The sequence below is a fragment of the Panulirus ornatus genome, chromosome 12 (assembly GCF_036320965.1).
Source record: "Panulirus ornatus isolate Po-2019 chromosome 12, ASM3632096v1, whole genome shotgun sequence".
Taxonomy (NCBI): Eukaryota; Metazoa; Arthropoda; class Malacostraca; order Decapoda; family Palinuridae; genus Panulirus; species Panulirus ornatus.
Window position 1 is genome coordinate 65,467,006 of NC_092235.1, and position 18,078 is coordinate 65,485,083.

The following is an 18,078-nucleotide window of genomic DNA, read 5'->3' on the forward strand; positions in this document are numbered from 1 at the left end:
TAATACGAGCATAATATTAAGCATTACGAGTTTGGTGCAGTTACTGATTTGATGGTATTAATCTCCTTGGGATGAATATAATCACGAAGGAAAATATAGCTCTTCTAGAGGTATTTTTTTTCTTTTGGATTATCATGGGCCAACCTGAGTGAATACAAAAATGCCTAACATTCATATCATGTACATAACCATTATTTTTCGCGTGCACAAAATGTTTTATTTTTTCATTAAAACATGGTAATGTAAAGCCTATCCCGTGGCTCAATCGTATCAATATGTATCGGTAAGTTTTAATACCAAATAGAATCAAACAAACATTTTGGGAATTATATCTTATCAAATACCTTTTTTGAGCTGGGAATGATATGACCAGGAGGGTATTCAGCACCACACACAACTGCACAAAAAGGTTCCAAACTGATCGTTTCTGGTGCCATACGAGACCGAACGCTCGCTAAGGACCACAAACTGCTTGGGGTGAGGTGGTCAGTAGCTCTGAGGAGAGAAGCTTACTCCAGAAGGATGGTAATAAGCAGGACCAAGGAAGGGCGAGTAATAAGAAACGTCTATATATGTACCTGATAGTGTTGGTCAGGTATAATGCCCCCCGCCACCCTACTTTGCTACCCAGTTACGATTTTTACACAGGATGCAACGTTCATCTTCTTTTTTTTTTTGACGCCGGTGATCGAAATAAGTTTTACGACCTTCCCATTCTCCGCATTGTGCAGTATTAGCGGGGTTGACGCAGTGTAAAATGTAATTCTGTGTTTTTATTTCCGGCCAAAAAAAATACTTTTGTCGTAGTTTCTTTTTTTTTTTTTTTATCAGACATGAATGACTGTTACCAGGTCACTGACAATCAAAAGAGATTTAAATTATTCACCACACACTCCATCGACGGAACTTTATTTCTGAAAAAAAGGGGGAAAACTTGTGTGTCTTTTGGGAAAATAATGTTATTTCTATGCATTACAAATGGAATAGCGTATTGACCCTTGCAAAATGGACATAGAGATGTCCATTTTTGGAAATGATGACATGAACAAACACATGACAACAAGAACAAAATGAAGGAGCGTCGCTAACCAACGTAACGTAATGAAATCGAGTTTCAAGACATGACATAAAGAGCATATACTCGAATCTAAAGTACACGAGATCTACCCACCACATCACTTGAGCCACTGTCACCTTGATTCTCAAAATAACCCATACTGCGCTCCTCATCCTCAAGTCATTTACACTTACAAGTAACGGTGTAACATGAGTGATAACATCATTTATCACTCACCCTCATGCTCTTTATCCTACATAGAAAAAAAAAAAAGTTGATCATAACCAATTCGGATGTAACATTTCCACAGAATTTCGATTATCTGACGTCTGACATGCACTGGTATGCAATCTGTCTCGTGTGATGCCCAGCGTTTGCATACGAGACTTAGGGACATATGGACCTACAATTTCTGTATCAGACGACATACATATATTAGACTCGTGCTTTCATACACCTCAGCATGACTGATCGGTACGACTCGGGGAAAGAAGATTTCATGTCAAAATACCGACTGAAAAATCTATATCATCTTCTGGATCATTTATTGATAGCGTAAGTCACTCAAGATGAGAAGATTCCCAGCGTTCTGAGGTCATGGGTATGTCTGGAGTGGCGGTGAAATCATAATTAGTAAGGCGAAAGGATTTTGCCGAGCCCAAAATTAGCGATCAGATAAGAATTTACAAACTAGATCAATTGATATGCATACTGAAACACGCACATATACCTTAATCATTAAAGCAACATGAACATGAGTTTGTGTGTGTGTGTGTGTGTGTTTGTCTGTGTGTGTGTGTGTGTGTGTGTCTAATTACCTATTTGTCGAGTACAAGGAGGGATTTCTACATCCATACGGCCCCATCTCGTGTGTGTGTGTGTGTGTGTGTGTGTGTGTGTGCGCCTATGTAAACACTTGTGCTTGAGTTTCCATTAGCAGTAACGCTGCCTCGGATCTTCTTATCAACAAAAGACATCACATTTTCCAGTCATCCCCATGATCTATCACGCAACAATGACCGCCAAAAGGACTTGTTACTCAGCGTGTGAGCCGCCTGCACTCACTTTTTCCTCACATTACTGAAAGGACGAAAATAATATCGCTCTCTAAATGGCACAGATCGTCCCATGAACAACCCGTTGACAACGCTGGAGATTGTTCCCCGAGATTAATGACCCGTGTGACGATTCATAATTAATCATATAAAGATTAAATCCTTCCAGTCCGACAGCGTACGAAGGGGTACATAATACGGTGTTCTTCCCCTCATTAAATACAAAATAAGTTCTAAATAGCAACAGTAAAAAGACACCCCAATTTTAAGCATTGATAAGACTTCTTTTTGCTTTACGTTTTTCAGTCTTGATGGCAGCCGAGGGATCCAGGCTTGGCGAGGTGTGTAATAGGTGAGGTGTGGAGCGGGCAGGCAGCAGGTGTAGGAAGGTGACGGAGGAGGACCTCACCTCAGTCTCCTCCTTAGTATTCAGGTGACGTGGGAGTTACCTGGGGCGCAGCGCAATCCCCTACATAATAATTTGGCCTGTGTACCTACAGGGTGGCCCACGTACCTACGGTGCAGTCCGCGCACCCAGGGAATGACCCATGTACCTACTGGGTAGGACACGTACCTTCGGGATGGCCCACGTACCTACAAGTTACCTCACGTACCTACAGGAAGTCGCAGCTACATACGGGGTAGCAGCACCTACCTAAAGTACGGCCCATGCACCTACAGGATACTCGAAGTATTGACGGTAGAGCTTCGGTAAAGTACTTACGAGACAGTCCGTCTGCTTAAGCTATGGTCTCATAGGTACAGTGAAGCCAGCGTGACAAAGCCATGGCCAACGTACCTGCAGCTATTCCGGCGAAGCGAGGCTGTGGTATTCGGTGTAATGGGCCGGGGCCCACACGTGTCGACATGGATGATCTAATGATGGTGGGAGGGATGATCGCACCCGCTGTGGCACCGCTAAGGACGGTGCAGTGGGGCTCAGGGCGACTGAAAAGATATAGATTAAGAAAATCACACAGGGACCAAGTTATCAACAAATTCTTCACCGAGTTAATAGTTCAGTTATATGTACTGTGGTTTGTGGGGTGTGACAAGGCTGTTAGGTAGCGAGACGTGAAATTTCCCAATAATCTTTCTCTCTATCTATCTATCTACCTATCTATTCATCTAACTAACCTCTCAATAGCTAGTTCCTCCCTTCTCTTTTCTCTACTATTTACACGGAAGTTTCTCGTAGTATCATTTCTCTATCTGATACATATCATTGCCTCTCGATTAAACATGATGTTTACAAATCCTCGGTGTGAGGGAAGCGCCTGGTCGTCTCTGTGCATAGAGCAGAAGGTTCTGAGATGAGTCACCTCTATAGTACTGGTCTTGTTGAGCATCACTTTACTTGCTCTCGAAGCGGTTATGTTTCTACAACGTTCCCTAGCAGGAGGTTCCAATCAAGATTGACGTTTATCAAAACCTGTTTCACCTCCCTGAAAGTAATTTACGTTCGTTAACATGACGTGTGTTCTGGATGGCCATCTCCGTCTCCTGTGGGTTGATACGTGCACTATATGGGTGTTCGTTGTCCGTATCACGTTCGTTACTAAGTCACTGTCACGTTTAGAGGTACGTACGTCTCCTGAAGGTGTTTCTCGTCCGTGTCACGTGAGTTCGTTACTAAGTCGCTTGTGACCTTCAGAGGTAAGAGTTCTTTGGTGTTCATCCCTTCCCTACTGCGACGAGAGATGCTCCGTGCCGTACCTCACCACCTGAATGCCAGACGTACTCTTTCTTTGAGAGAGAACACGTCCTCAGCAGCAGACACAACAAGGCTTTGTCTCAGAGAGTTCGTTTACTTCTTTGACTTCATCTCAGGAGGACGTTCTCCTTTAAGGACATTCCATCCTCCTCCTAGTCTTCTCCTCCTCCACCTCCTCCTCCTCAGAACATGTATGTGTTCTGGTGTTCTTCACCCGCCGGGTTGGCTGGCAGGGAGGTCAGCTGACGGTGAGGTGGCTGGCGGGGGTTGGTGGGTGAGGTGGCACAAACTTGAAATGCTGCCAAAAAATATTCAAATATTGCTCGCTGTTTATACTGGAATATATTTTCTATTTTATTGGCGTCTTTGTGGTCTAATGAGCCGCGGAGGTGCACCACTGGGCTGCTCTGGGAGAGAGAGAGAACATCTCAGAGGAGAGAAAGAAATCCAGAAGCGAGGGGAATTTCCTAATTATTTACGACCTTTTGGCTAGAAAGAAAAAAAAAAAAACAAAATGATCGTAACACTGCTCATTTCGTATGCTCTAAATGTAGCGAAGTGCACATGTGCTAAAATATATCGGTGACTTTACACTAAACCAGTAAAGCAAGGTTTTATGTTTATAATATTTTTTTCTCCTGTCTCTCATCATAGAAAAGGTTGATGCTGTTGTCAGAAGAATTTCCGAATAAGTCCAAGAATTCCGTTGCCTCTTAAAACGATTCTTCTCGCTACAATGTAAAATAAAAAAAAGAAACATTTTTTTTTTTTCTCCTATGCTCTTCATGTTAATAGAGTAGTAACCATTGTTAAGAAGGAAGCGTTTCTAAATCGATTACATTGTCTCTTCCTCATTTGGACCCGAAAAGATTACCCAGCGAGTGAGTTCCGCACACGCACGCCTTTATCTTGGGCACTTCAACAGACATAAGAAAAAAATATTCCTTTTTTTTACTCTCTCTCTCTCTCTCTCTCTCTCTCTCTCTCTCTCTCTCTCTCTCTCTCCATCCTTGTTAACTTAAATCTTTAATATGTATTCTCATCTTCGCTCGCCCCATCCTGAAGTTCACCGCCTCAAAGGGACTTATCTTTCGAGAACATGTCAGACCTTATGCTTGCCGCTCCAACATCATCCACAGCCAAAGTTCCTGATGTGGCAAGCAACCAGGACGAGATAAGCAGGAAAACGGAGGATCCGACATCATCTTTTACAAGTCTCATGCTCGGTGACATTATCATCACCATCATCACATCATCATCGTCACCATCATCATCATCATCACCATAATCATCATCCCATATAATCTCTCATCTTCATTATCATATTCCCTCAGTGATAGGCACTGACTGAGGAACGAATCCGTGCTGGCGTCAGACTTAAACAAAAAAAATGATTATTACACTCGACAATCGGAAATTATTGGTCGAACGCTAAACCGTAATGATTTTTTCGTATATTTTCTCAGCAATAATCTAATTCCATCCTTTTGTGACAGATATCCTCCATCACTCTTATTTCCACTTCCTGTGTTGCTCTGATGGGTTTGCATCGGTAGGGAGAAACCATTTCTCTCTTCAAGATTTGCTCTTAGATTAACAATCTCATTACAGACATTCAGTCCGCTTGGAAGGGAAAGATTCTCTCTTTTTTTTTTTCCTTTTCTTTTTGCTGCATGTGTGTTTCTTTGTAACACCGTGAAAGTTTATTTAGGAAATTCGCATAAACAAATTCAAAATGCTGGCGCAGTTCAGCCAAGGGCAGGTGTATCGATGGCAATCGTTTCTGACAGATTCTTACGTTTACGTTTACTTCATGCTTAATACTTGCACACGACGGCTGCTTATTGGCATGTCACTCCAGGCGAGGCTGAGCTACTCCGATGAAAAGTGATATAAACTGTGTTGAGATTCCTGCCTCTTGGCTCTGTCTGTGTGTCTTCCTATTTGTCTCTCAAGTGTCTTCCATTCTTGTCTCTATGTCTAGCTCCCTTCCTCTCTATCATCCCTGCTTCAGGTGTCTCAAGTCTGTTTCCCTAAGCCTCTCTCTCTCTCTCTCTCTCTCTCTCTCTCTCTCATCCCACATCCTCTCCACCGTCTTCTCAGGCTTTGTGATAACGTCTGATGCATTCTCTCTCTTTCTCGCTCTCTCTCGCGAATACCATCACTTTTCCTTTCCATTTATAATTCTCCCTTCAAGTTCCACCAGGTATCAGGTAAGCTCTCTCTCTCTCTCTCTCTCTCTCTCTCTCTCTCTCTCTCTCTCTCCTCTCTCCCGCCATCTCTCGTGTTACATTGCTAATTCTTCCTACACTTAGAACCCAATTTTCACATGTCCGTTATAGAGACAAGTCTTTTTAATCCCCTTACCAGAACGAGACAGAAGCCCATTTTGCCTTTTTATCCCTCCTGAGTCCAATACATGCTTCATGATATTCAGGATAGCAACATCTCTTCTGTTTATCTTTTTTTTCTGCCAGGATGATAATTTGTCTTAGGAGACTTAGCAGACTCCTTGAGATCTACCGATCGTCTGTTTTTATATTCGTATTCCACTCAATTCCACTGGGGTCTATGTATCTCCCTCGAAGTTCCCTGTGTTTCTTTTCCCTTCCCAAAATAAGCTGCTGCTTTCCTTTACTCTACCCCGATACCAGCTCTAGAGTTGCCTCTAGAACGTGTTTCCTCCTTTTGTTCTTCTTGGAGCACACAAGACTTGCATTTAGTCCTTTACATTCATCCCGATGTACTACACTCTGTGCTTCATATGCTTATATTTTTTCAGGCTTTCTGTGGATTTCATTCTCCCGGGTCACATGCTCTACTAACCTCTGTGAGGTCTGTAGGCTTTCAGATAACTCTTGTCTGTCTTTTTTTCTAATGTTGTCGGCCATTATTCGTCTATCCTTCCATCCATCCACTCCCCTTTAGATATACTATGAGTGGACTCTCATCATATCCTCTGGTCGGTATATTCCATCTATGTTTTCTCCGTCACGGGCTCCCTAATTCTCTTGCTCAGTGTTACATCACATATTCTCTCCCCTCCATCGTACCCAGGTGCTCTTGCATCTTTGACTCACAGTTCTCTTCTGCCTCTGTTCGTAACTCATACACCTCTTGTACCAAACCTGCGGCGCTCTCATCTCGTTCCCTCAACTCCAATTTACCTGGAAAGTATTTTATTGTGGTCGATGAACTGGACTCGCCTCGTCCATCTTTAAGCCCCGCAACTCTTCTGAAATATTTTTTGGCCCAGAGGGAGTTATTGTATATATATATATATATATATATATATATATATATATATATATATATATATATATATATATATATATATATATATTCCTAAGAGTCCACGGGAAAAATGAAACACGATAAGAACCGGATTTTGGATTATTGGGAACTTATCGTGTTTCATTTTCCCTGTGGACTCTTACGAATATGCTTGACCACGCGCAAAATTGTGATCCTTTCCAATATATATATATATATATATATATTTTTTTTTTTTTTTTTTTTTTTTTTTTTTTTTTTAATTTTCCAAAGATGGAACAGTGAAGGGGGCCAGGTGAGGATATTCCCTCAAAGGTCCATTCCTCTGTTCTTAACGCTACCTCACTAAGGCGGGAAATGGCGAATAGTATGAAAGAAAGAAAAAAAAAAATATATATATATATATATATATATATATATATATATATATATATATATATATATATATATATGATACGGTTTTAAATACTGTTCGAAACCTGTCCTTGAAAGACTCTCTTTCCTCCAGCACTTCAGTTCTTTAAATGTCGGCGTTGTTATGTTTGATAACCGCAGTATTCAGTACGTATGGGAAGCTTTGATGATGGCACTTAAGTATTTTTTCCTCCTAATCTTATCAAGCGTTTAAGACGCTGGAAATTTACGGCCGAGGCCAAGAGTTTGGGGAGACACTTGATTGAAACTGTATGGAGCTCTCTGCTTCGACATACAGGAACAAGAGGGTTCGATACTGCTTCGACCAAGCGCATCTCAGGTTTATATTGGAAATATTACCAGTCTTCTAATTTGTGGCTAATAAGAGTAACTGGATGAGAAAAAGTACAATGTCTTGGACGTCTTTAGCTACACATAGACACAAAAAAAACCATTATTGTTTCTTGTGTACGTCTCATGAAACGAATGTAGTACATTGGCGAAAGACGAAAGACACGCGATAGTAAATATCATCTTGGACCCTCATCTACTTTTGATAATTATAGGATAGATAGCATAACATTAGAAGAAGACAATCTTTTTTTCCTCAACCAAGATTCCCACCCATCTATATTTTTCCTCTATTCAATCGTCTCATATACAGTTAAGAAGAAATCGTAACGTGGACTCATTTGCTACTGATCAGGATGCGACCAATACAAGAAAAAAACAATGGAAAGAAAAGTTCTATCTGATCTTTAGATACGATATCCACCAATCCACACATCTTCCTGCGTTCATTCATTCCCTCCAGCAGAGCCATGAGAACAGAATGTTGGAACATCCAACCCATCGGCCCAGACATCCTGCCGATCGCGGTACAACAGACTACAAATGCCGATATACACAGACAGCCGAGCGGACCCTCGCCCAGCTAGCTGGTGTGTGTGTGTGTGTGTGTGTGTCTTTGTGTGTGCGACTCACATGACAGAGGATGACGTATTTGGAACAAACACTCCCCTTCGAGAATGGTCAGAAAAGTTTACAAAGTGGATTAGTTTTCACCAATAGTTCTTCTTTTAAGGCCATACTGTAACATAGTGTTACGGTTAATTGCAATACGTCATTATTCCAATTTCCTCTTGGTGAAGTTTCAAAACACCCCGTGGCTATAGCTGTCTAAGTTAAGATGGTTTGAAATGAAAGCCTTACTTTGATCAATGTACAAATTATACCTACGACCTAGATATCATAAGTGTATACCAAGAAACACCAAAAAAAAACAATACAAATTCTTGGAAGTTTTTCTTACGAACTCTAGCCTTGGACTCGGGTTTCGAAACACTGCCTTGCGACTTCGAATGCGAATTCAGTAAGAGCACACAGACTGGTCAGGGGTACAAGGGACTGGAGGTCTGAGAATCCTCAGAATCCCCAGTGGCAAAATGGAGTTCTTGTGGTGAATGATTAACATGAATCCGTCTCGAAGACGACCGAGACCGGATTATATAAACGAATGTAGAATTGACCCGAAAATCATGCAAACTGCCAAGTGTTCCAGGCCTGTCTGTCACTATGATGATATTAAAAAAAGATCTCAGTTGTAAAAATATATAAACATGCCGAAAAAAAATTTGGATATTAATAATTTCAGACTGTGACGTAGGCCTTGGGAGCATAGAGGAAGAACACATGTACGTACAAGATTAAAACTTCAAGACAAAACTGCAGATAACAGGAAACACGTGTCGGTTGAAGGTATGAGTTTAACAACAATCCAAAAATGGGGTGAGCGGAGTGGTGGAAATGAGAAAACGGGAGAGTGAATTCGAAGAGAGGCTTGGGTAGATCAGAGAATAGATTTACAAATGCGATTCTTATATCACAAAATGGCAATATGGAGACAATGAAATTCTCTCAACAAGATACGAGACCCTACGAATGTAGAACTCTCTAGTCCGCACTGTATAAACAGGTAATGACAAATAGGTAATTAGAAAAAGCCACTAATGACCTTACCTGTTCACGTGGCAGATAATTGTGAGTAATTAACCAACCAATCTCCATGCTGGTCACAACAGGGTCTACTTGTCTATCTGACGTCTGCTGCGCATTCACAAAATGTGACACTATCAAGTTTTTTCCTCGGGATTTGCTAAGAAGTAAGAGAGGTATTGCAACATCTGTCTATCAGCAAGATCTATCTATCTAGCCATATGTGTGTGTGTGTGTGTGTGTGTGTGTGTGTAAATGTGAGAGTTAACAGAGTAAAATAATTAATATTAGGTTGCATTATGTCGTATAAAATACTGTATTTCTTACAGAACAAAGATCGAGGGATGTCATCCTGTGGGATTCCTTGTCCAACTGTGAATTCCCACTGGAATTTGCCACTGCTTGTACAGCACGATAACCTCGAGAGTTTTTATAAAGTCGAAAGACATTATCGTCTCCTCTGGTTGACCTCGAGTACCAGTTCCGAAAGCCAAGCCATCAAAAGTTGTAGCAATATATATATACATATATATAAATTCTGGGAGCCTTGAAGAATGTGTGGAAGTCGAGAACATTATCTCGGAAAGCAAAAATGGGTATGTTTGAAGGAATAGTGGTTCCAACAATGTTGTATGGTTGCGAGGCGTGGGCGATGGATAGAGTTGTGAGCAGGAGGATGGATGTGCTGGAAATGAGATGTTTGAGGACAATGTGTGGTGTGAGGTGGTTTGATCGAGTAAGTAACGTAAGGGTAAGAGAGATGTGTGGAAATAAAAAGAGCGTGGTTGAGAGAGCAGAAGAGGGTGTTTTGAAATGGTTTGGGCACATGGAGAGAATGAGTGAGGAAAGATTGACCAAGAGGATATATGTGTCGGAGGTGGAGGGAACGAGGAGAAGAGGGAGACCAAATTGGAGGTGGAAAGATGGAGTGAAAAAGATTTTGTGTGATCGGGGCCTGAACATGCAGGAGGGTGAAAGGAGGGCAAGGAATAGAGTGAATTGGAGCGATGTGGTATACCGGGGTTGACGTGCTGTCAGTGGATTGAATCAGGGCATGTGAAGCGTCTGGGGTAAACCATGGAAAGCTGTGTAGGTGTGTATATTTGCGTGTGTGGACGTATGTATATACATGTGTATGGGGGTGGGTTGGGCCATTTCTTTCGTCTGTTTCCTTGCGCTACCTCGCAAACGCGGGAGACAGCGACAAAAAAAAAAAAAAAAAAAAAAAAAATATATATATATATATATATATATATATATATATATATATATATATATATATATATATATATATATATATATACACGTCTATGATGTAGCTACTCAACTGTCAAGAGTTATCTCCCTCATGAGAGATGTAACGAGCTGTAAAGTGAATCCCATCGTCTGTTTCTCACAAACGGTAATTAATCAAGAACTTTACTCAAGTGTTCTGACTAAAACGTCAAAAAACATTTCATTAGTGACAGAAAGAAGAGATTCTAGTTCATGATCTATTAATGGTTCGACTTTTCTACTGTATGTAACTGCAAAACGCCAGTCGCAGCTTCCAGTCTTGTGAGCCCCCCCGTTTTTTTTTTTTTGTTTTTTTTTGGCTGTCCAGTGCAAGTCTGGAAAAGTGAGTCGGTAATGCCACGCAGGATGTTGTGATCATCTGCCGAGATGCGAGTCAAGATAAACTTTTTCTTTTTTTCCATCGCCTATAGTGATGCCTGAGATTGAGAGACAAGAATGCAGGTGGAGGAGGAAGAGGAGGAAGAAGAGAGGGAAGATTAGGAAGAAGAAGAGAAGGAGGTGGAGGAGGAGGAGTAGGAGGACAACAATCTGGGTCTGATGTTTACATCATACTTGCAAAGTACGGTACAAGGAGCTCACGCCTTATCTCTGCTACTAGTAGCGACAGAACCATCAGGTTAGTTAAGAGATGGCATCAAGAAATCTGGGGAGAAATCCTCCTCGCTCTTCACCCATGCTTCACCATGTTTTACTCCCCGCACAGCGGCCTGAATGCTCTCCCCCGCTGGTATATTCTCCCCTTGTTTTTATTGAGCCTGTCTTCAAGCTTAAATCATATTCATACAAGCTTTGATATATTCATACCTTCTTTGGCTTATCAAAGTTTTCTTGCATGTCAAATCTTTCGTTTCTCTTATATTTTCATTACTTGCTTTTCCACATTGTGTTATCCGCACAAGACTCCTAGCTGAACTTTGCACATTTAACTGGGAACTTGATTCATTCTGAAGACTGAGACTCTATCTTACGTGCAAGCCTTTTTGCTTATCTGTCAACATCTCCAGCTTGAGAAGCATTCCAGTCTTCTTGACTTAGGGTTGAGCTAAGTCACTCACTGCCAGTCGTCCACCTGCTCCCTCCCGAAGCTAGGGAGTGCGTGCCACCTCCCTTATCTCCCTGGGCTCGCGACCCCCCACCCTCTTGTTCCCTGACGAGCTTGCATAACCGAGTAGACGGGAGGGAGCTTACCAGACCGTCTGGTGCGCCTGTGATTACAGGATGGGGAGACGACCCTGATGAGTGGGGTCGTGCAATTTACGTGGCTGACATAAATGAATTCGCACAGGAGACCATTTTGTAACCAGATGCTGATTCAGATCCCCAACCCTCATGAAACGATGAGGTACTAATGAATAAGTTGGCGATTACCATTATATAAACAAAACCGTAGTTTCACGATGAAAACTCTTTTGCGATCCACGTTCAATGGGTAACAGCCAAATGTGGAAGACACTTCACCTGCTGAAGGTGTTGTTGCACATCACGTAAGACACGAAGGGAGACAGCAGGACTCTGTACAGACTCTCAGATTCGATCAGTAATGGAATGTTCTCACTATAGGGATGTTCTTCTCCTCCTCCCTCACTCTCATATGTAAGATCATCAACAGCATTAGAGCTCAGCGTTTTGCCACGAACGTAGACGAAACCCCTCAACCCGACATTCAGTCCCTACCATATCGCATGGCTATGGCGGACGTGTTTATCTTACAAAATCCACAAACTACACAGCTTTCACTTTACATCCCGGTTCCTGCTATCATTAGCATCATCAACACCAGATTATTCCACAAGAGCTGCAAGCACAGCGAACAGCCAATTGCAAATGCCATTTGCTTCCAGCGAGCATTAAACATTTATGTCCCTCCCGAACACGTGATACGCAACTTTGGGATTTGGTTTTGCAGAAGTGCAAGAAGTACACCTGATATACAGTGTTGGTTGTCTGGTTATATCGCTTTGAGGACTATCGACTGTCACGGGCACTACAAGTGCCAACGGTATTTCTTTACCAGCAAGTGAAAAAGAATCGCGAACACTTTTTCCAAGTGTCCGAAAGTTGCAGATAACTGCAAAGAAGATTTCTAATAATGTCAAGCTATCCAGTATGAATTATCATATCATATCCGCGAGATAATGAAATACTAATGATAATATGAGGAAAGAAATGAAATAAGAACATAATAAAAAGTTACAACTTCAGAAAACTAATAAGGAAATGTTAAAATTCGATGAGAAAGAAATCTACACAACTTTTTTCATCTTTGCTTCTGCCTATAACGTGTCTACCTTGAGGAGTCGATGTTGGCGAACACCCGTCGACCTTCTGTTAATTTCTCCATTATTTTTTTCTTACCCAATTTTCCTTTCGTCCGAGATGGTCATGATCAGAACACACTGTGCCCGTCTCACGTTGGTTTCAACAGAATATATATATATATATATATATATATATATATATATATATATATATATATATATATATATATATATATATATATATATATAAGGTATTTTTCCTGTTCTGCTAAGCGACAGAAAATCAAAAGAGCTCTTTGAAATATTCACGTTAGATAATCAATTAGCCGAATCATTGAGAGTTCCGTACAAATAGAAATAAAAAAAACTATACAAATAACACAAGGATCTAAAAGTCCTTAAAAGAAAATGAGGCAAAATGTGAGGGAGGCAAAAGAGTGTTTGAAGATACCGATCAAAATAGCTCGGCCTCAGATGATGTATGTCAAGACATCAATCACGCGCTGTGCAACGGGGGACGGCTGAAGGATGGGTAAAGCAAATTGCTTTTTTAATTCTAGTCTGCAAACCTCATGATCGAATGGGTAAAAAAAAAAAAAAGAGGAGAAAAAGAAAAACAGATGAAGCAGAGACAGTCATATAACAGAAGAGTAATAGGCAGCTGTGTATCAGATGAACTCATTGTTTTCACGGGATATTATAGATAGGGGATCCTGCTGGCAGAATGGTCTTCGAAAACTGCAAGGAGGAGAATACATTTAAAGGGTCGGAGATAATTTATGACGGGCGGGGTGTTTGGTCCAGATCCGTGCCTTCAGAACGCCGGTTGAAAAGTACGATCAAGAGGAGCGATAGAGCGTGCATAGTATTTATGGGCCTGCTTCAAGAGAAGGAAGGGGAGAAAAAAAAAATATATGCGCTCGTGTCACAGACTGGACAGAACATTATAATGGAGATTGGTTACGATACAAGGGCTGTCCAGGCAACTAGCTGACCGGAACCGGGTCTTCAGAGCTGAGATCCGATCGTGCGTATAAGAAGACACGAGAGATATGGTGGTATGTGGCGAGAGCTGGAGTCGTGTATGGCCGGGTCTTACCACCGCGGCTATTTGATGTGATTGCTTATGGAGTCTGCCAAAGAAGGTCTTGGAAAAACACGCAGAAGGGAGACATCATAATGACCCGGTCTATATCGAGAAAGTGAAGTCAGAATTCTGTTTATAGTTACCGCTGTTACAGCTGTGGCTCTTCATGCTTTTTGTTAAGAATACAGGATACAGTACAAAGATTAGGAATGAAAGAAAATGAAAGAAAAGTAAAAAGAATTAGACTGATGTTAGTGCGTGATATCATCAGAGGATCTCACACAAACACATATATATCATACAATCTTCTAACAGCCAGGATCGAACCCGGGACCCCTGTGCAACAGGCGGGAGCGCTACCGCTAGACTATGATCGCCCCTGATAGGGAAGTGACTATTCGAATACTATATACTCGAATACCCTTCGTCCTTTCCATCGCAGTTGATATCCTCTAGTGGGCAGTACTCTTACGAATTTAGAAGAAAAGTTATGACACGAAGATTTAGTTACACAAAGAAAAAAGATTTACGCCAACAAACGTATGAAGCAAACGTGAGGAGTAAATCCAAACTCTAACAAATGCCCATAACGCCTGTGTGTATGTTTTCCTAGTGGCTGTGCCCGGATAAGTCTTTCAAACATGCACCCTCCGCCGGTGTTCCTCCACACACACACACACACACACACACACACACACACACACACACACACACACACACACTCCATTCTTCTCTACCTTCCCTTCCTCACTCACTCCCTTTCCTTCTTCCGTCCCTCCTGCAGCAGCCTCTCATCTCCTAACTCTTTACAGTCTAACACAGACAGCTCCTCTCCCACAGTAATCTCTTCCCTGACTCTTTGTCAGCTGATGGCCAACACAGCACACAATGTTGTGTGTATATATATATATATATATATATATATATATATATATATATAGAGAGAGAGAGAGAGAGAGAGAGAGAGAGAGAGAGAGAGAGAGAATCACATTTTTATAATAAATTCTGCAATTTTAATGATGTCTTCATTCTCTCGTATTTCCTCAAGATTTTGATCATTTCCATTTTGGTAAGGCAAAGAAGCGTAATACATAAGGACCTCCCACAGTCCTGATCTATATCCTATTGCTCTGGCCAGCGAATGAGGCGAATCATACAGCGGCTGGATGTTATACGTACGTGGTGGGAAATAAAAACCCCCAAAAAACACATCCCGATCCTGTATAAATGACTAAACTGTTCTCAAAGTGGGATTTGATTGCTTGCCGTCTGTCAGGGAACAATAGAGTATAAACGTAAAGTTTGTTTTAAGTATCCTTAACTCGTTTCCCCTCCTTCCCCCTTATTTCCAATTTTCTATGATTCTCTCTCTCTCTCTCTCTCTCTCTCTCTCTCTCTCTCTCTCTCTCTCTCTCTCTCTCTCTCTCTCTCTCTCTCTCTTTGTCAAACTTTCACGAACTAATAGATTTTACGAACACAAGGACTCTTCAGCGCCAGGCGAGTACAACAGTGTCTTGGCCTGGAGGATTTTTTTATGACTTAGTCTGAATCTAAAACTGGGAAAGTTAGTTCATTTTTACGGCCTCCGTCAGAACCTGGGCTGATTAAAAAAAAAGTTATGCTCTTCAGTACCCTGATATAAAGAAAAGCTTTAGCTCAGCTTGAACACGGAGGAAAGGGACGCTACAGTATAATATGCGAGGCAATTGATGATCATTTTTTTTATGAGTAAATGGCATGTGAGGCAATTAATGATTTTTTTAAATGAGTAAATGGCATGTGAGGCAATTAATGATTTTTTTTAAATGAGTAAATGGCATGTGTGGCGATTAATGATCATTTTTTATGAGTAAATGGCATGTGATGCAATTAATGATCACTCGTTATGAGTAAATGGCATGTGGGGCAATCAATGATCATTTTTAATGAGTAATGGCATGAGGCAAATAATGATCCTTTTTTATGAGTAAATGGCATGAGGCAATTAATGATCGTTTTGTATGAGTAAATGGCATGTGAGGCAATTAATGATTTTTTGAATGAGTAAATGGCTTTTACTTATGATTAATGCACTGGTGTTGTACCCTATAAAGAACCTTGTGGCTTTTATCTATTGTTTACTGTTCTCTCTCGTGTGCTGATCCAACTAGCCATAGTTGCTGTGGCCGACCTGACCACCACTGGGTTAAATCTAATACATTTTTTAAGGTCAGTTTTCCGCCTTTTGCATAACAGGTCGACTCACACATGTCCCCTGATGGAGAGACCCTACCACAGCCGAATGTGGGTGGGTCCCTTACTATATGGGAGGGGGCCCTCAGTGTGTCGAAAATCTCTCTCTCTCTCTCTCTCTCTCTCTCTCTCTCTCTCTCTCTCTCTCTCTCTCTCTCTCTCTCTCTCAACATGACAGAACCTCAGTTAGTACATATCCTAGCGTCACTGCGCGTCACATCTCACACACACATTCACGCAGCAAGAGCTACATTATCACTGGAATCCTTCTCAACATAGCGGCAGCCCATTTTTCTGAAGGCTGGAGTGATGGGACAAACAGACTCATCATGGTGGGGGAGAGAGAGAGAGAGAGAGAGAGAGAGAGAGAGAGAGAGAGAGAGAGACCCAACAAGACTAGTTTGCCCGCAAAGTCGCCAACATTTCTCAGAGTTCGCGGGGTGTTTGGTGTGTGTGTGTGTGTGTGTGTGTGTGTGTGTGTGTTAGGGGAGAATACAGGGATACCGACTGTATCTCAGTACCCTACGAGGGATGGTGGAGAACGGCGAGCATATCGGTCATTACGCGTAGGTGATCTACAAAACAGCGCCGGCACGTAACTAACTGAAGAAGAAGGAGGTGGTGGTGGTGGTGGGGAGCTATTACGGCGGAGGTGTGACGACCTTGCTCCTCCACAGCGGCAGCGCCCCTCACCTCCGTCCCCGCTGTGTGCCAGCGTAGCGAGAGAGAGAGAGAGAGAGAGAGAGAGAGAGAGAGAGAGAGAGAGAGAGAGAGAGAGAGAGAGAGAGAGAGAGAGAGGAGCGTACCGCAAGATGCGTGCGAGAATACCGTCAGTCAGGCCGACATGACGGCGGGAGAGCTGACGTACCAGCTCCCACCCCCCTCTCTCTCTCTCTCCTGACGCTCCGCTGACACTCTCCTGACTCTCAGGCAACAACCGGGGGCCCCCGGATGCCTGCCCAAGTGGCGTGGCCTCCCTCTCCCTCCCCTCCGTCCTTCCTCCGGCCATACAGGAACGAGGGGCCGCTGTTGACCCATGTTCACACACACACACACACACACACACGCCCCCCGAAGAGGGGCACTTTCCTCCGGAGCGATGCACGTCATGCAGAGGTAAGTGGCCTCATGGACAGGTGACCCGCCACACTCCCCAGGTGTCTCGCATGACATTGCTTTGTACGGATGATGACGAGTCACATGGTCGCCGACTTCTAAATAATCGGAAAGCGAAGATCGTCATCTATCTAATTATAGAACCACCGCTACTTGTGAAGGACCAGGTCAGGTTAGGTTAGGTTAGGTTAGGTTAGGTTAGAAAAGTGAAAACAAAGGTTGCGAATGACCCGCCCATTTATGAATGGCAGTTTTCCACTTCCTCTAAATTTCTTACCATTATCATAATTATTGTCATTACTATTATCATTATCTCAATATTATTTATATCGTATCATTACCATCATCATTAATATAAATGTTATGTTTCATATCATTATTAATATTATTATCATCATTATTATGAACACCATTACCATTATTAATATAATTATTCCTTCCTTCTAGCTCTTTAACTTTTTTTGTTGTTCCCTGGCCTGGCCTCAATGCGGAAGTTTGTCCGTGACTGGAGCTGTCATAAAAAAAATGTAATTACATTAACCAACCCATCAGTTAATGAAGGATTCACTTATCAAAAGAAG

General features: G+C 42.0%; 1 long non-coding RNA gene across 1 annotated transcript in view; it reads right to left on the reverse strand.

Moving 5' to 3' along the window:
• LOC139751763 (uncharacterized) overlaps window positions 1-18,078 on the reverse strand; it is a 76,141-nt gene that overhangs the window by 22,608 nt on the left and 35,455 nt on the right. The window contains exon 2 of the long non-coding RNA XR_011713421.1: window positions 2,912-3,060. This is a non-coding gene — a long non-coding RNA (uncharacterized lncRNA). The remainder of the gene's footprint in view (window positions 1-2,911; window positions 3,061-18,078) is intronic.